This window comes from Magnolia sinica, unplaced genomic scaffold, assembly GCF_029962835.1.
Source record: "Magnolia sinica isolate HGM2019 unplaced genomic scaffold, MsV1 ctg238, whole genome shotgun sequence".
NCBI classification, from domain to species: Eukaryota; Viridiplantae; Streptophyta; class Magnoliopsida; order Magnoliales; family Magnoliaceae; genus Magnolia; species Magnolia sinica.
Window position 1 is genome coordinate 218,075 of NW_026682788.1, and position 15,372 is coordinate 233,446.

The 15,372-nt window shown below is 38.1% G+C and overlaps 2 protein-coding genes and 2 long non-coding RNA genes across 6 annotated transcripts in view; 2 read left to right on the forward strand and 2 right to left on the reverse strand.

Moving 5' to 3' along the window:
* The window catches only part of LOC131236128 (disease resistance RPP13-like protein 4), a 46,521-nt gene that overhangs the window by 24,703 nt on the left and 6,446 nt on the right, over positions 1-15,372 (reverse strand). The window lies entirely within an intron of this gene.
* LOC131236133 (uncharacterized) lies at positions 459-4,968 on the forward strand. Of its 3 annotated transcripts, XR_009166561.1 has the most exons (6): positions 459-657; positions 1,723-1,909; positions 2,392-2,607; positions 2,801-2,860; positions 2,991-3,179; positions 4,002-4,964. It is a non-coding gene; the product is annotated as an uncharacterized LOC131236133 (long non-coding RNA). The 3 variants fall into 3 exon arrangements; XR_009166560.1 differs by having other exon boundaries at positions 1,723-2,611; positions 4,002-4,968; XR_009166559.1 differs by having other exon boundaries at positions 1,723-2,607; positions 4,002-4,968.
* The window catches only part of LOC131236130 (serine/threonine-protein phosphatase BSL3-like), a 53,313-nt gene continuing 47,300 nt past the window's right edge, over positions 9,360-15,372 (forward strand). Inside the window, exons 1-2 of the transcript XR_009166554.1 lie at positions 9,360-9,374; positions 9,438-9,927. The gene's annotated coding sequence lies outside the window, so the exon portion shown is untranslated. The remainder of the gene's footprint in view (positions 9,375-9,437; positions 9,928-15,372) is intronic.
* On the reverse strand, positions 11,473-14,858 carry LOC131236135 (uncharacterized). The gene is made up of 2 exons (XR_009166564.1): positions 12,196-14,858; positions 11,473-11,728 (listed from the first exon to the last, which is right to left on the reverse strand). It is a non-coding gene; the product is annotated as an uncharacterized LOC131236135 (long non-coding RNA).

Below are 15,372 nucleotides of genomic sequence, written 5' to 3' on the forward strand. Positions count from 1 at the left end.
AATTGTTTATCTATTTTGCAATATTATTTTAGAACATAAAACCAAAGATCAGCTAGATTGAAGCCCGAGTGAACCACACGGTAGGAAACATGAAGATTAAATCACACGTGCTTTCTATTGTGTGGTCCAATTGGTCCTTCAATCTGCTTTAATTTTGGGATAAAAAACTACAAATATTTATGAAAATTAATGGACGGAAGGGATAATCCAAATACATCATGGTGGGCCCCACAGAGCCCTGACAGGACCGTCCATGGTCCGTCTTACCCCATCCACGCCCAAAAAAGGGCGCGCGCTCAAAACCGAGCCGCGGCAAAAACATCTCCTCAATCTCTCTCTCCGTTCCCTAACCCTATGTCAGCTCAATCTCTCTCATCTTCCTCTGTCTCTCTCTGTTCCCCAATCCGTCTCTCCCTCTCCGTCTCATGCCCCATCTCCCTCCCCATCTCCTTGTCTCGTGCTCCATCTCCCTCTCCCTCTCTTGTTTTCCATTCTCCCTCTCCCTATCTTGTGCTCCATCTCTCTCCGTCTCTTGCTCCATCTCCCTCTCCGTCTCGTGCTGCCTCTCCCTCTCGGCGCATCGTCTCCATTGCCACCATCATTGTCTCCAAATCTAGTGCAGCCAGCAGCTCCCGCCCTTCACATCTTCCCTGACAGGTACTCATTTCTCTCAAATGGAGATTTAGATTTTTTGTTAATAGATCTACAAATCCGCAGATTATAGAGAAACAATATTGGAATTAGGGGTTTCCTAAAATCTGTAATGGGAAAAGGATTAGGGCATTCCCAAAAAAACTACTTTTATAGTTTAATGGTTTGATTTTCTTATGTGCTTCTCATTATTCATGTTATGTGCTTTTCATTATCCATATGTTCATGGCCCAAATCGCAAGCAGATGGTGTTAATCACTTATTAGTGGTTCAAATTCCGATCAAAATCAAAATCATTTATTGTTAAGGTCCCTTGTCAGATGTTTGGTATCAGGCAAATTTTGAGTAATTTTCAGTTTAACCTTCTGTTGTTTCAATCTGAGCATTAGGATTTCTATGTCAGTTCTAATGACCTTGGCAACAACAGCCCCAAGCTTGATCAGCTGATTCAAGAAGTGGCACATCATAGCATAGATGCTGCAGAAGATGGTGCATGGGAGTTCTGTGGTAATAAATCTAAGAACTGAACTGGGAATGGTGCTGAGAAACAGAGGGGAGCCTCAACTGCTGCCCCAAAAGCCTGGGGCCATCCAGAAATGTCTCAAAAGTCTTCCATGTCTGATAATGGTCAAACAGGATGGGCTTCTGAAATTAATTGGCAGACACAGACAGTTGATTCTAATAGAAAAGCTGGCAGAGTAAATGCAAAGCCAGTGTAATCTCCTAGGTCTGGTTCCTCAAATGTTTTTGAAATTGTCCTAGTATTTATGATAAGAGGAAGTAGCCCTCAAGTTGTAGTTAACTTCCATTTGTATCTGACATGATGGTAATATAATTGGAATTTGGAGACTGGTTCCTCAATATGAATACCAAGGTAATTGCAATTTTGTCACTTCCACTTCCAGAACTAATTATTTCTGTTCACTTCATTAGTACGGACTGTGCTGGTTCTTAATCATATAGCCTCTATTGTTGAGATCTGCTGTTCTTGTTCAGAATCTTACAACAAGAACATTATTTAGCAGCTGAATCTAATATTATGCTTGTAATTGTTGCTCCTCATCATTGCAGGTTCTTATATACAGAGATTGGACGTCTTCAGAACATTCACAATAGCCATAGATGTAGTGGAAATGAACAATTGCAAGTTGATGATTCTACAAGCTCGTTTTTCTCTCAGGGACAGATTTTCCTGACCAAGGAAAATGCAAAATGAGACCGGGCTGGAAATTGCATCTATATATCACACAGATGCCATGTAACTCTTAACATTTTTTTCTTTAAATTATTATTGTGGTGGTCCTGTTAAATATATGAAGTTTTCAATTGTTTTCACCACTCATGTCAAGGAGATTTTACTATTGCTTCTTATTAAAGTTGCTTATTTGTTGATACTGTTCTATACTGAAATTGGATGATATTTTGTGCCAAATTGACTGAATGATCATGAAATACCATTGCATTTTGTGATATTTGGTGGAACCAAATGCACCCTAAAATAAATTTGGTAAGGTGTCCAATTGTTAATCATGCCTAAATTCCTGTAGGGGTCGACCCAAAACTCTGATAAGTGGTCATAGACCAGTTCCAGGCCTAATAAATGCCTAAAAATCAGGTGATTAATTCCCCATCTCAGATAGACCCAGGCATTGTTAAGGGTGAGTTTGGTTGCATCAAATTTCATGAAATTTCACCCAAAGTACTTGTCATTATCGCCACTAAAATTTCATGTTAATTCAGTTGGGCAATCTGGAGACATCGGATGGTCATGACTGGCAAGGTCTAGTGGACTATGCATGGAGCCATGATGTTGTGTCGGACAAAACTCACCAATCATAAGTAATGGCAGATGTGTATGTGATACTATGGTGGATGTTTCATCATGCTTAAGTAATGGCAGAAAAGCACCCTGAGATTTAGCCCATGAAGTGTCTGGTGATGGAATCCTGTTTTTGAGTATGTGTGTTCTATTTGAACTTTTATAATGATTTGAGGTTTTTTTTTTTTTGTTTTTTTTTTGTTTTTTTGTTTGTGGAACTGTGATTTATGTGGGTCCACTACCCACTTACAGAGTTTTCTCTCTTTTTGTTGGTGTTTTCTTTCTTCCTTGAAGATATTGATCATGGCCTTTGTGTTTGGCTGTGCTTAGGTTAGCTCACCCCTAAACCGGAATGGATCTATTGCCTAGTTCTGAAGAATCAAGTTTAAGGTAAGTATAGAAGGTTTGGCATCTTGTATTAAAAATAAAAATAACTTAATCTATGGTTTGCATAAAGTGAATCTTGTCATTGTGGAGTTTCTTTTGGTAGTGTTTATTTACTGTGTGAAATCAATTCCAGGACTTATCTAGGTGCAAGGAAACATTGTCAACCCTTAAAGCCATGCAGGGGCAAGGAGCCTATCCGCAACTAGAGCTGGACATAGCTCACCTTGAAAAGGAAATTGATTTATATTCACTGGAGAAGCTGTGTTATGAAGCTCAAATGATGGTATGGTAAATGAGAAGGCTTCATCTCCTTTTCAAATAGGTATTCTCTCTCTGTATATTTGATCACTTTAATGTTAATGCATTAATCTGTTTATCTTACTCGGAAAGTGGTTGTGAACTTTATTGGATTGACCATGAAACTGTGGATTGAACGCCTAGCAATGACAAAAGTTTTGTATCATGATAATATTTGTTCCTACGGTTTATTTGAGTGATAATAATTATATAAACGGTTTGGATGTCATATAAACATTATGGTCAACTCTAAAAAGTTTTCAACGGTGTATGTGGCTGTTCCCACTATTTTGTTAGTACAGCCAACTGAGTTTTGAATCTGCCTGATTTTTAGAATCTTGTCCCACTGTTGTCTTTCAAAATAGATGAATAGAGTGGATGTGGACCCCACAGAAATATCTCTATGCCTAGGGGCACATGCAATCCTACACATACATCAAGGTGGGCTGCACGGTTAGGGACTTACCGACTAAGCTGCTACCCTGACTCACCTTTGAAGAATGTAATATTCTTGAAAAAAAACTGTTTGGTTTTCTTTCATTGCTGATTTTTGTAATTGGGTTAGAGATTTTCATTGTCTTTTTCTTTATTTATTTATTTATTTTTGCTACAAATGTGCATCCAGAATTAGTATTCCTTATGTTTAAAATCACTTTATTGGATGATGAATTATGAGATCCTTGACCGAGGGTGTGCACAAGATACTTAGATTTTGAGGAGACTGCAGTAGTTTGCTATTTGTCATCTGTAATATTGATGTTGGACAGTGATGGTCCTGCAGTCTATATAAGTTGTTGATGTTCTTAGATATGAGAAGATTAATTGCTTCATTACATTTTTTGTGCAGGAAATTGCTTCACATCTGGGCTTTCCTGATGGTTCTGTAAGCCACTATGGCATGGATGTTGATGTTAATAGTGTGTTATTAATGGCTGACATTGTTCTTTATGGTTCCTTTCAAGAGGAACAAGGTTTTCCTCCATTGCTAATTAGAGGCATGTCCTTTGAAGTACCTATCATTTCTTCTGATTTGGCTATCATAAAAAGATATGTGAGCTTAGTGCCATTTAAACTCATCCTTGTTTCCTTGACATTTACATGATTGAAGTTCGCAATTTTTTATTTATATTTATTTAAAAACCCGTCTTAATACAGGTTGTTAACGAAGTCCATGGTTTGATTTTTCAAGCACCTGAACCTGAGACATTGACTAGAGCTTTCTCGATTTTAGTATCGGACATGAAGCTGTCTAAATTTTCTCATGTAGTTGCTTCCTCTGGAAAGTTACTTGCTAGGAACATACTACCATTAGAGTGCATAACAGGCTATGCAAAGCTTCTAGAAAATGTTCTTCAGTTTCCATCAGATTCCATGCTCCCTGGGTCCATTTCTCAGCTTCAAAAATACAATTGGGAATGGAATTTGTTCAGGAAGAAATCATATGAGAGAGGCACGAGCCAACAATGAAGCCAGAACTGAACTTGAGATTCGTTTGAGAAAAGCTGGGGAGCGAGAAGCTACCCTTGTTCAAGCACTTGAAGAATTGAGGTAGACTCTTAGTAGAACAAAACAGCAGGTATTTATTTGATCCTGATTCTTGGACTGTAATTTCACTAAGTAACAAAAAATGATTCATTTGTTGGTTTGCTGTTGTAGGCAGTTTTTAGAGAGGACATGGTTCAAAGAGACATTGATGATCTTCAAAGATTGGGTGGTATGCAACAACAAAAAGTTTAAAATTGTAGTAATTGCCTGTTTTTTGCTGATCTTATATATCTTTTTTTTTTTGCCATTAAAAGTCTCCGTTATAGCGTTTGTAGAGTAATGCCTTGTAACTCATCTTCTGAATGCATTTGTTAAAAGAGTATCTAATTTAAGAATGTATATGACTTTTCTTTTTCTTTTTATTTTCCTGCTTTAGAATACCGACTACTGTCCTTTTCTCATGATTTGGATGAGAAATTGTTTGGTATTTTGGCTCATGATTTGGATTTTTGCAGGGATGGTGTGAGTAAAGGCCAATTCAGTCAAGTTTTTCTTTATGAATTAGATGCAATTAGGAAGGTGATTTTCCATACTTGGGTCCGAGTTGCATTGTCCTTCTATAACAATTTTTTTCTTTTGAAAAAAAAAAAATTAGTCATATGAAAACTTTGTAATGGTGCCATTTCCATGTTCAATATTCCACCTTACATGCCTGTGTTTCATTGGAGGAAGGATATGTTCCACCTGTGACGTTTGTGGTAGTTCAAAAGAGACCACACATGGCTTTTCCCTGCAGGGACCATAATTCAACTGACAGGAGTGGTAACATGTTACCGGGTATGTCAAGCTGTCATTTATTATTATTTTTATTCTTGATGTGGTTCCCATGCCCTTTTTTTTGTTATATTGGCATAAATTGTTGTTTTGGTTAGGAACTGTTGTCGATACGGAAGATATGCCACCCAATTGAGTTTGATTTTTATCTCTACAGCCATTCTGGTATTCAGGCAACTGCTGGTTCGAATGGTAGCACGATGGTTCTTGTTGGCCATGATGAATGGTTGTCTTATGTTGTTATTTTATTGTCTTGTTTGTATTTTTCAGGGAACAAGCTGTCCCACCCACTATCATGTTCAATGGGATGAGAACAAGTTCACAGCATATGCATTGCAAAAGGTAACGAACAATCTCTGCTACACGTAATTATCAGCCAACGTAGAGGTAGATATCATCCAAACTTAACTGTTGGCAAAATTTTAAGAATATTTTAAATTGGATCTTTTGCCATTATAATACCTTGAGGATCTACTATTAGACTTCAAACCTTCACCCAGGATGGGTGGAGTGTGCCGAACTATGAAGAATAATTCTACAAGTTGATGATGGACAAAGGGCAATAATATTCTCTATGAGCTATGATGTGTAGCGTACCGTACAACATTAGAGAGTATACTATATCTGATTTCAAATGATGTGCATATATTAGTTTTCTTGTAAAAATTTAGAGCATGCCTTACTAGATGCCAATTTTGACTTGCAACGTATCTCTTGGCTGTGATGAACACCCATTATTTGTTTTGTAGCAGCAGGAGATTTCTTTGGCTTCTGGATGTTTGCATCCTTGTGTGCTTCAACCCCTTTATTTTTTGGGGTTAGCTTGTTAGTACACACCCACTGTCAGTACACGCACTGTTAGCCACCCCCACTAGGGATTGATACCAAGACCTACAGTGTTGAAACGAGGTATCTCCACTCAGTCTACCAGTTGAGCTATGGATCAAAGTGTTGTGTGCTTCAGCACCTGATTTTTAACATGAGCTGGACAAATAGGAGATGCCTAGCCAATCAAAGCTAATCGTGTCAGCTGTTACAAGCCCAATTATACCAAACCTTGGTTTTTCGATTGAGTTTCCTTAAGTGCATTTGTAGTTTGTTTTGAAAACTTTAAATAGACAGATAACTTTTTTTTATTGATATTGTGCTTTTATGAATGAACTAATATGAATGATTGTATTTGATTGATTGAATGAATGATTATGCACATGTTTATGAATAGATTAAAATAGATGATTTATCCTCAGTTGTTATGAATTGAGGTTAAAAATTAAATTTAACCTTAGTTGATGCCAACAAAGGACAAATCCACATTTACCCTCAATAATTCAAACTGAGACTACAACTCCTGTGGCTAAAGCCTTGGTTCTTGAGAATTGAGGTTAAAAATAGATTTAGCTTCTGTTGTAGGCAACCGAGGCTAAAATTTGGATTTAGTCTCGGTTGGAAACAAATCTCATTGTCTAAGATTGCATAGAATGCATCAAATTCTCAATTGAATGTGATTGAAAAAATGAATGTTTAATCCAAATGGCATTACTACCCATTATTGACAAAATGGGCTTGGACTACACCCATTGGGCTTTTTGAATGACTATTAATGCCATCTGGATTGAAAAAGAGTTCCCTGTCCCAATTCCAAAGGCAAATGGATGAAAATTTCAAATCATTTCATCACCAATTATATTGATGACTTCATGATATTTTCATGTTCTGTGCAAGAGCATCTCCAACATTTAAATGAAATTTGGCAATTGGTTCAGAATCACCAGCACATAAGGTTAGTTCCTTTTTACCTTTTATTCTTCCATGAAATGATCTCTTAAATCATTTCTATTCGTTATGATCCCTTGAATATGATGATCTATTTTAGGATGAAAAGATTCGTTCGGAGCTGGCAAAAGTGTCCGCCATTAATGAGGAGCTATTGCTGCCGGAATTGGATGTTGCAAAAGAACAACTTCAGAACCTACAGAAACATCAAGAAAAGCTGGAAATGAAATTAAAAAAGGATATTAAACTTCTTGTTAAAGAAGTTAAACATGCTAGATTAGAAAGTTTTAGGAGAGGCTTCAGGAAAGTGAAGTATTGTTTATTTAGAAATGTGAATGCAGGATGCATTTGATTGTTATTTGTAATAAATGCATCGTTTTTTTTTTCCTAATTGCATTCTATGTACTATTCCTATCAGCATTAAGCTTAGATGAGTTATCAATCACAATAGGTTCTTGCAAAGGAAATAGGCATCAGTATTACAATTTTTTTAAAAATAGCTACGAAATTTGTAGTAGCTATTGCTAACTACATTATATTGCTATGGATTTTATTCCACTTTTAGCTACTGATATTATCCGTAACCTCACAGTAGATTCTTGCAGTGGAAACAAGCATCATTATTACAAATTTTAAAAAAATTGCTACGAAATTTGTAGTAGCTATTGCTAATTACATATTGCTATGGATTTTATTCCACTTTTAACTACTAATATTATCGGTAACTGTAGGTAATTACGCTATAGAGATTATAGCTATTGCTTTATTTGTAGCTAGTGAATCTACTACTACGGATCTAATCTGTAGCTATAGGTACATTCACAATAGAAAGTATAGCTACGGCCTTTATTCATGGCTAGTTATATTTATTGCTACGGATTTAATCTGTAGGTGTAGATGATAACGCTACAGAAAGTTATTGCTACGGTTTCTGTCCGTAGCTAGTAATATTTATGGCACGCATATATTTCGTAGCAATTGCCTTTTGACATTTAGCTACTCCACTATAGCGACGGACATGCTATGGATTACGTCGAATACTTTATCTACGGTTTTTGGCCGTATCATATGCCCATTTTCCTTGTAGTCTCTGGTGGGATGAGCGTTCATGTTGCTGCTTCACACGTGACATGTATGGACAAAATCGGCACCGTTAATTTTAGAGTTGAAGTAGGTAACAGGCCGTCCAAAAATTACAACATTTGGACATTCCCAGCCCTTAAGCCAGTGACACACAGAAATGGCTCACATTGATGAGAAAAGGGCCACCATTCGATGGTCAGATGAAAGTAAACTATGATCAGTGGCCCATTTAGTGTTGGATCCCGTGGGATGCCTAGTTCGGATTTCAACCCCGATGAGCCCCGTGTGTCAATCATCATTACGAAGTACTATTATTTAAACATTTTTTATTACAGAGTATTAACGGTTTAAAAATCAGTAAATAAAGTGTTTAGTATTTTAACCCAAAATCAGGTCCATTTAATAACTGCTTCCCAACCATGTTGGATCAAGTTGATTTTGAGAAGACCTAGACTCATTTACTAACTCAGATCAACCTTTTAGACCTAGAGCCACCTCATGGGTTCAAATTTTGACATAGACCCACTTGGGTCCAATGACCCTTGAGTCCATTCAACACATTTGTACCCCTTTGTATATCTAGGGAAAGGTGAAAAATATGATAGATGGGCTGGGTTGAATTAAAATTTGAACAGGGCTGGTTCAACAGATCTAAGACAGAGCCTCCTATGTGAACGGCCCGAATCCCTATTCACCACTGACCCTTCCACAACCACGGTGATGATCATGTAAAGGGATAGTTGTCAGAGACTCGGATTGCTTAGTGTAGCAGATAACACCTGCTGGAAATGCTCTGTGGACCCCACCATGATGTATGTGTTTTATTTACGTAGTCCATCCATTTTGCCAGCTCTTTTTATGGGCATGGGCCCAAAGATGAGGCAGATCAATCTCACCGGAGGAAACGGCGGTGATTGACATGTGGTACACTTGAAATTTGGTGATCTGACTCACTTTTGGGTTCATGCTCTTAAATGAACAATCAAAATGCGGCCACAACTTTTCTAGTTGCACACGGCCACGGGACGGACGAAGGTGCTGCTGTGTGCTGCTACCTACGCAATCCTATTCCGTCGTCTCTGCTTATAGATCCCACTCATTTTTTAAGTTGCAGGTAGTTTTGATTTTCATCATCCTCTAACTCTCAGCAGATCTCTCTCTCTCTCTCTCTCTCTCTCTCTCTCTCTCATGACGATATCCTCAATGTTCCTCTCCTTCTCTTCTCTCCCCCGTCCATCATCTCTCCCCAAAACTCCCCCTTCTTCAACACCTCCATCGTCCTCTCGCTCAATCCCCCACAAGAAAGAGTCCCACCACAAGAGCTTTCACAGGCTGGCAATAATACAAAGAAGCCGTCAAAGACAAGGACCTCGCCCAAACACTTCGCTTCTTGAAATCCGTCAAATCCCTTCCCCTCCAATCCTCTCTCGATGGCGACAGCAGCAGCGCCGGTCTTTTGCAGCTACAGTGGCCAAAGAGGGACTGGGAAGTGCTCGACACTTGCTTGAATGCCGATGACATGAAGCTTGTCAGCAGCGCCTAAAAGTTCCCCCATTACAGGGGCTTCCTCCCTGATATTGGGAAGTGCAAGAACGTCGGTAATTCTGTGAATATGTTTGTTTTGGGGTCTTGAATTACTGTTGGAATTATTTTATTGTGGTGATTAAGATGGTAATTTGATGATTTTTTAGGGCTTGTTTGATGAATTCTGGTGATTTTTTGTTTATTTATGCGAATGCTGAGGTGGGTTTCTGGGACTACTTTCTTTTGCATATTCATGGGCCCTGAATTTGACTAATTTGAACAAGAAACTTGTTTATATGATTCAAGAAATGTTGAAATGCAAATGACTCGAGTAGAAGCTCGACATTTTCATGAGTATCTGGATGATTATTTAGTTGGGTTTTACGAAATTTTAAAGGGTTGTTTGTCTCCCTGGAATCAAAAGAGCCTAAGGGGTCCTTCGGCAACTTTGAGAAAGAGATTCTGTTAGTCATGGTTGGGTACTGGGAATGTAGATATGTGGAATTCAGAAACTGCATTTGGGTAGTGGGAAAGAATGTGGGCTATGCAAGTCTATTTATTTATTAAGTGACTGTTGGCGGAGAATATATTTCCCTGAAATTTGCAAACTAGCCTTTTTCTAGGACCTCAAATATTGGAATTTGCCCCTAAAGGGCCTGTTTGCACCAAAAGTTAAGCCTGGATAGCCGTCTAGTCAGGCGTGTCCTGCTCTAATTGTCTGGCTAGCCGATCAAAGCTGTTCTAACTAGGCCGGTCTGATGTTTCTTGGAACCTATCTAGTATAGTAAAAACAAGCTTGTTTGTTGTTTGAAGTTTCTCTAGGTCTTATTTTCTCCTTGAAAACACTAGGAGCTCTGTGGGGACCTATCAGGCTATCAGAGTGGAATCCACTTTGTCCATCAGGATTCTCCCCTCGTAATTACTTTACAAACAAAAAATTAACTCAATAAAAAACTCAGTTGGGCCATACAATAAGAAAATATAATGTAAAATCATGGGTTAACCCCTAAAAATGAAGTGTTGTGGCCCACCTAAGTTTTCAATCATCAAAATATTTTGTATGTCCCTTCCTCTTGGTGGGAGGAACCTAATTACAGGTTGGGTTCATTTTGGACTATCTTATTCACAAGCTGTGAATCTGACTGATCTGAGGGCCTAAATCACGAGGGAGGGAGGGAGGGACAGTTGTCTGGGTTGCTATGAACTTCAATAGTTGTTTTTCTTCCTAGTGTACTTTTCCAGTTTTTTACTGTTTTGTTTCTCATGGTTGGGTAGGAATGTAATTTTTTGGAATCCAGAAATTGTGTTTGTGTTGGGAAAGAAGTGATACGAATTCTACTAGTTAATATTTATAATTAAAGAAAAAATGCGACTATTGGGAAGGAATCCATTTCCTTGGAATTTGTAGGCCAACATCTAACAAGGAACAAAACACAAAAGATAGAATCTATTTCTGACTGGAAACTGTTTCTGAGTTTCCCCATGGTCCCAAAGTAGAAATTTACCCCTACTTACGGATTCCATTTATAGATACTTTCCCAGGTAGCCAAGCAACCCCTGAGATGGGTTTTTAGTTGGGTTCCAAGGTTCACATTCTCAGGAGCTTGAAATTCAGTTACTTGAACAAAATTTTGAATGCTTTTGTGAGTATTACAAACATGAAATACAAATAAAGTGACTGGAAACTCGTTGATCGTATGATTATCTGCAAGATTGATGAATTACAATTTTGTATGAGTGTTTTGACGGAGCAACAATCCCCTCTTGTTTTTAAAGCAATTGGACAATCCTGTTCACCCATGTGTCGTCTGATGTAATGGGCCATCGGTTTTGGCCAACGACCAATATAAGCTGGTGTACATTGGAACCAAAAACCTGGACCAAAAGTAGAAGAAAGAATGCTTAGAAAACATAGGGAGCCAATGCCACTTCCCTGTTTTTATTCTATTTGAGAACTCTTCCGTTATTTGAGAGTGTTTTCACGGAGGGACAATCCCCATCATGTACAATTAGTTTGAATACTTTTGATTATGCACTAAAACATTCTCAATGTTCAAGTTAAATATTTGAAAGAAAAAAAAAAAAAAAAAACCAAGTGCACACCGAGGAAAAATACCGTGTAAATTTACTAACATCATTAATGAAATGCTCCAAGCTTTCCCAATAAAAATCTACCAACATCATTCATTATATCCAACAGCAAAACAGAGTTCGTCACTAGATATAGATAGTACAAATTCCAAAGGTTTATTGGGTACAAATATAACATAAAAAGGAACTAGAGTCCACAGATTTAATGGGGACAGGAAATTAAGAGCAAGGAAGCACATGATGAACAATACACATTGTTGTATGACAAGACTTTGATGTTAAATGCACGAAATTTGGGGTTGCCTCTAGATGATAGAAATCGCCTTTCTTTGAGTCATGCAGCAGTAATCTCCCCTACTGATGTTCCTTCACAAAGAAAACAGTTGGATGAAACTCAAAGTAAAGCAAATACCAATTAGCTAGATAGGGTGACCTGGATGCCAAATGCATCTGTGTGCATGTGATGGTTTCTATATACTTAGCCACCTCGATCGTTTCTCAAATTTGAACACTCCGGAGATGGTGATCAACTAGAAGAAACCGCCGACAAGTAGGGCATGTGAGCCATTGCTATGCTTTTCGAAATCATTTATTTTTTAATTTTCTTTTTGTTATGGTCAGGAATGCAGTGGAACCATCAGATGGATCACTCATCTATACCATACATAAAGTGGGGAGGTCCTTGTGGGCATACCACTACCAAAGGAAAGTAGAGCCATTAGAACCAGAATGTGGTAGCACCATCCCTCTACTGTATTTTCATTGGTCATGAGCATGTGTCAACCGAGACCATCAATTGAGCTTGTCCACCTAGTAGGACCCATATCCGATCATGTTCCAAAAGAAACATTTATTTTGTTCATTTTATATATACATAAACAAACACACACACACAGAGCATGATCGAAGTCACATGAGTCAATGAGAGTTGCAATCAATCAAACAAGTTCCAACCTCCCCCTGCATTGACCAATCAATAGAAGTTAAGCCAAGCAGCCACATCTAGTATCAAATTATTTGCCTTGTTCGTTTGAATGAATAGGAGATCTGGTTTGAGAATGTTATGAAAATGTAGCCAATTGAGATTACAATCATACGTTTTTCTAGCCTAAGAAAAGAAAATGAAGTTTTGCCTCCCTCTTGAGGGCAGTTATTCTTTGATCCTGTATTTTTCCATCTGCATCCTTAACACACATCAAACTAAAGTACATGAATGTTTATGACATAGTTCAATCATGTTCATGCATGATGCAATAACAATTCACTTGCCACCTTGCAATTGCTTTCCATTGAATCTAGGTCCAAAGAATTCTTATATCATGCATGATTGTCACATGCACCTCTATGAGACAGGTGGAAACATGACGAAATCCAGACAGCTTTTCCAGCAGCCTCAATGTGGAGGCTCATAGTCAAACGGATTGATCAAAGAGATTAATTTTAGACTGGGATGTTAAAAGAAAAGCAGATGGAAGGTTTGAATGCAGTTGGAATCACCCTGCCATTGACCCTACTTGTACAAATTGACAAATTGAGGCTATCATGTACTATTCTTTCCAAGAATCATATACAATCTAGATCATCAGATAACGTGCTTGGTGGTAACGCATGAGATAGGCGACCCAAATCACGTTATTATCTATAGTATGATCAAATGGGAGGGTCTCATCAGTCTTAGTTCTTACATTTAACAAATGTTGCTGAATCTTCAATTGTATGCGTTGCATAGTAGTATAGCACCCGTTTCACACGGGTGGGGCTTGAATCGCACTAGCCATCTACCTCACACGGAACGCTCACCGCCAGTGTGCCCCTGCATCTCACAAGCCACCTCATTTGAGCCCGGTATGAAAATGTTCATGCATTAATCACCCCCAGTATATCACTTTAATGTAGGACAAGTAGTCACTTGCTCTAAAAGCTCAAACTAATAGAGTGTGGTGAATCAATCATTGTATCTCATAGCCCAGGCTCCACATCCCATGAGTTAGGTCATTGGTCGAACCCCTCATGGGCCCCACATCATATGGGTTTCACCTCACATGAGCTACCCACCTCACATGGGTGGGGCCTGCCTCACACAAGCTACTTGCCTCACACGGGCTGCCCACTCCAAGTGCCCCTGCATCTAATAGGCCACCCCACTCGAGCCCAGTGTGAAAATGCCCTTGCATTAGTTTTTTCCTTTGAATTTATACCACTTACTATTTTACTTTTAACCATCCATTTAATAGCCATTAATTGGTGATTATTGTGATTTTAGAGATATACTCCATTAACAATGGGACCCTACAATTTGGATAGTCTGGATGTACACTAGTGCCATGTGAAGAGGATGAGTCAGTACATAGCCATAACTGAATTTAAAAATCCATAGCCAGAACCTTAAAGAAATTGATAATAAAAAAGAGAATTGAAAAGATTTAATGTGTTTGAGAAAATACCTGGTTAAAGAGAAAAACTAAAAAAACAAAAATAGCATTGAATGGCGTGACAGGTGGGATTGAGGCATTGGTCACCACAGAGAATTAATGAGGCAGGAACAGAGAAGCAGAGAATAATGCCATGTATTTCAAGAAAGGTTTTGAACTTCATGTATTAACTGCCACCATTAGTTTGAATACTTTTGATTATGCAAAACATATTCTCACTGTTCATTTTAAATCTTTGAACAAACACTAATTGCATACCAAGGAAAAATACCATGTAAATCTACTAACATCATCAATGAAATGCTTTTCCATTAAAAAACAAAAAGTAAAAAAGAAAGAGCTTTTTAAAAGAAAATCTACTAAGATCATCAATGAAATGTATATAATAGGGAAACAGAGCTTGTCACTAGATATAAAAAGTACAAATTCCAAAGGTTTATTGGCTACACTAGAGTTAGCATATTTAAAGGAGAAAGCGCGTGACGAACCTTACATATTGTTGGATGACAAAACTTAGATGATAAGTGCAAGGAATTTGGAATTGCCATTAGATGACAGAAATTGCCTTTCTTCAAGTCATGCCACAGTAATCTCCCATTCTGATGGTCCTTCACAAAGAAAATAGTTGGATGAAACTCAAAAGTGAAGCAAATACTAATTAGCTAGATAGGGGAACTATGGATGCCAAATGCACCTATATGTATGTGTTGGTTTGGAATCTGCCAACCAGATGGCTAGGATCATCCAATTTATATATTTTTAATCATGTTTCATCAACAACAACAGGGGCAATTAAATGAACATACTGAATTAGCACGTCACCCCTGTCATGTGTACCATGGAAAGGTCTCTGTAATCCTATACCAGTTCCACAGCTTTGCCATCATTTCTTCTTTCTACTAGAATTATTATATGACTAATTGCACAACTGATTGGGGTATTTATTGAATCAGTACTGGGTCTATACACAGCATACATGGCATTTGTGATGTTTGC